Consider the following 4,296-nt stretch of genomic DNA (forward strand, 5'->3'; position numbering starts at 1 on the left):
GTCACAACTGCACTTGGCTGGGCTTGGCTCCAGGCCATAGGTCTGGTTCAGGTTCGCTTCACATGTCTCTAAATTTCAAGCCTTTGCTTGATTCATATCCACATACATCCCATTGGCCAAAGCAAGTCACTTGGCCAAGCCCAGCATCAGTAGGGCAAAGAAATATATTATGTCTTTGGTGGGATTCACTGTAAAGTTACATGAAACAGGCAGTCACATGGGAAGGATACGGGAAAGGAGAACTGGAAACAATAATCCAGTCTACCCCAGGCCTAAACATCCTTCTTTCTATCATTTCCTTGTAGTTAGGTCTAGGATATTCATAGATCTTCTGTAATGTTTCATTATGTTAAACAACAAACTATAACATTTATTTAGTATAAACATGAAAGACACATTCTGAATGCACTAAAGACTGGTAATTTCTCTTAAAACAGGAAGTTTGAATTCTCCACAATCTATAATGTACTTATTTGCTTTAGTCTATTTACTACATTCCTTTTTTGAATGCTCCATTGAACTTTTGTCTGTATTTCAATGTGTCACTTAACTCAGGAATCCACCTTTCTCCAGGTTTCAGTAGAGCCCTATAGGAATAGTGCTTTCCCATTCTATAGCTGAAATCTTTCTACCATATTCTCTCAGGGAATCTTAATATTTTTGGTATATTAAAACATTTTTTATATTTCTAAAATATCTCTAACATTTCTTACATTAAAATATCCCTACATCTATTTATTATAAACTTCTGTCCTTAAGCATATGCAAAATACTTACTTTTTAATAAACTGGATAGCCCTATCATAGTAATGTTAATCACCTCATATTGTTTTAGAATTTGGAGGTCAACTGTTTTCAATCTCTAAGTCTGCCCCCCAAAATTACACAAACCAATAAAATTTTTTCAACAATGGTGTCATTACCATCACAATTGATGCTTTCCACCAAATTACTAGGTGTTTTGATCCATATCACTTAAAATATGCAGGTGGTTTCAGTTTCATTTTATTGTTTCTACCGAGAGACGTGATAAAATGTGTACAAAGAAAGCCCCAGTGAATAGGTCCTTTTTAAGGCCTAAACTACTTCTTGATAGAATGGGCAGGAGAGGAAGCACTGTTAACTCTTTTATGCTGTTAGGAAAGCATATAGTGTGCTCCCCAGCTGGGGGTTATGGTGCCCTCATCTGGAGGGGATTTGGTTAGTGTGTGGGGCATGTTTAGTTGTCCCAATAACTGGAGTCTGCTACTGGCATTTAGCGCCTAGGGGTCAGGAATGGTAACCATCTCACACTACAGAGAGGTGTCCAATTCAAAATGCCAGTTGTGCCTTGTGTTGATATACTGACTTAGTGGAGTTTGGCCTGTATTAGGACTTTTAGTTGCAAACAACAGAATAACTTAGCTAGTTTAAGTGGAAAAGGAACTTTACATTAAAGGATATTTGGTAGCTCACAGAATCCCCAGCAGGTCCAGAGAATCAGGTTGGGTGGCCACGCAGCAGGAAAAATGCCTCATTTCACTGCTAGATGCTCCAGGGAAATGCTGTTGCCACCAGCCTCTGCCAGCATGTACCACCTACGCAGGTCATGGGATCCCCCAGATAGCACCTTTGCCACTGTAGTTTCTGAGAGCTGGGTCTCCCTCCACCATCTTCACCAGAATGATTTCATGCAAGGTCTCCCTCTTGCTTGGTGGAGCCCAGATCACATCTGAACCCCAGTGACAAAGGAGGCTGAGAAGGTGAGTTCCTGGCCTCTACTGTGGGTCTCTACCCAGGGAAGCAGGGCTCACAGAGTATGAGGTTCCCCAAACACAGGAAGGGTGTTCAAAAGATGCTGAGCAGTCACTGTGACAAATGTCCAGAAAATCATCAAAAGCCCTCATCTCATTTCCCTCCATAAAGACACTTCCCAAGCATGGACCTGATAAAAACAGCCTCCAAAATTGTCTTACAGCATCTTAAAAAGATATATTTAGTCTCTCCTACTGCTGCATTTTCATTCTATTTTCCCTACCTCAATTAGCATATCAGATATTTTCTGGATTGCTGCTTACCTACCACTGCTGTTTCTTTCCTCAGCACTGTAATTCCTTTTTTTAAAAACTGATTGATTGATTGATTTTGGCTGCACTGGGTCTTAGTTGCAGCACTCAGGATCTTCACTGTGGCACGCAGGATCTCTTAGTTGCGGCATGCAGACTTCTGAACTGCCGCACGCGGGATCTAGTTCCCCGAGCTGGTATCGAACCCGGGCCCCCTGCATTGGGAGCATGGAGTCTTACCCACTGGACCACCAGTGAAGTCCCAGCATGGTAATTCCTGCCCAGCTCTACGACTCTTATTTCTTTGTCCTCTCATCTCCTACACCTTTACATATCTCACGTGAGCATTTACAAAAAAAAAAAAATTCTTTTAATTATGGGGTAAGATAACATGTATGTGGTTTTAAAAAAAGCAAAAAAAAGTACAGTGCACTTTGGTTCAAAGGCATAATCATGGTGACTTTGTGTCCATGTGGTTTTTGGCAGGAAGTGTGGGGAGTAATCAAAAGTGTACCATTTGCTGTATGGTTACCTAAGAACAAGAGCTCCATATAGCAACTTAAGTGGACAGGACTGTAAGCAAATGGGTCAAAGAATTTTACACATAAATATATAGGGCAGTGCCATAGAACAGTGGCTTTTCAGAAGTCACTTGAACCACTAAAGGGAAAGCAACATAAGTTTCCCAGAAACAATGAATCGATTTCTCAGTTTTATTACTCCTATCTCTGATGCTATAACAGAACTTCATGGCCTTACAATGAATGAGTAATTGTGGACTACACAGGGGAATAAGTATTGCAGTTTACATTTTAAAATTATCCCAAACTGCCTGAATTTATCAGTTACATTTAATGAATGCAAATAAGTGGTTTTGAGGATATTATACTAGAGCTGATAAGAGCACCTTCCGTCAGCTCTCAAATTACCTTTTAAACTAGCTTTTTCTTATCCCCAAAATAGTGACCCAGGAAAGAAATGCTCTAGCTAGCATCAGAATTTTAAATTCACTGACTCAGAGTGGGTTGCGCTAATATTCATTTTTACTGTGAATGAATAATCCAGGGGTTTGTCTTGTTAAGAATGTGTACTGCCATCAAACTCATGTAGGGACTTGGAAACTTTTTTTTAAAGTACACTGGGTTTATTTTTTATATGACTACCTGGAAAACCTGTTATTCAGGAATGCACCCACAATTTGTTCAATGATAAAACTGTTATTTGAAAGTGATGAAAATAATGGATGATGATAGATTATCCATTCATCAATTTAGGTAAAATAATGGACGATGATAGATTATCCATTCATCAATTTAGGTTTGGAGATACTATAGGTTTGTTTTCTTTGATTATATAATGAAATAAATTCTTAATTTGTTACATAATCTGATAGCTAGTTTATGAATTGATGATCAAGTATAGAGGTGCCAACATACCTTATTAGTCTTATGTCTGAAATGACATCTAGAGTGTGAAGTCAAACTACTGTAATTACCTCCCTACGGGAACATCTGGCTGCTGGGATGACCAGGTAGAAGCACATTGGGGATTTTGGAGTGAATAGTCTGAATCTCAAGTATGCTCTAGATATAAATCTAGAATATCTCAAAGGCTTATAGTTAGTTTAGACTGAAAAGTAGGTTAATACGATAACGATCTAGGGTGCTATAAATGGGACCAAGTTCAAAGCTGGCAGAATCTTGCCCTGCTATTGAAAATATTACTTTTTTGACATCCCTTAAACTATTCATATAGGATCTACTATTTTACCAGTGACTGAAAATGTTGGAATCTGGTTATAAATGTAAGTATGTGCCACTAGGTTTCCCTATGTGACGTCGACAGAGCTTTCTAGAATTCTAAGTCTCTTGTAGACAACAGATGCACTAGAGCAGCCCAGTCAAGAAGGCCCCAAACATGGGTAGCTGTCCCAGACATGGAATCAGCAGGACTAGTATCAAAGTATAGTCACAAAGAGTCTAGGGTCAGGCTTCCCTGGTGGCGCAGTGGTTGAGAGTCCGCCTGCCGATGCAGGGGACACGGGTTCGCCATGGCCGCTGAGCCTGCGCGTCCGGAGCCTGTGCTCCGCAACGGGAGAGGCCACAACAGTGAGGGGCCCGCGTACTGCAAAAAAAAAAAAAAAAAAAAAAAAAGAGTCTAGGGTCCTTGGAAATCACCGGGCCAAATCACCTGGCACCACACTGTTTCAATACAAAAAAGTGAATTGGTTTGTTCAGAATCATTGTCAGTG

This window comes from Lipotes vexillifer, unplaced genomic scaffold (assembly GCF_000442215.2).
Source record: "Lipotes vexillifer unplaced genomic scaffold, Lipotes_vexillifer_v1.1 scaffold438, whole genome shotgun sequence".
NCBI lineage: Eukaryota > Metazoa > Chordata > Mammalia > Artiodactyla > Lipotidae > Lipotes > Lipotes vexillifer.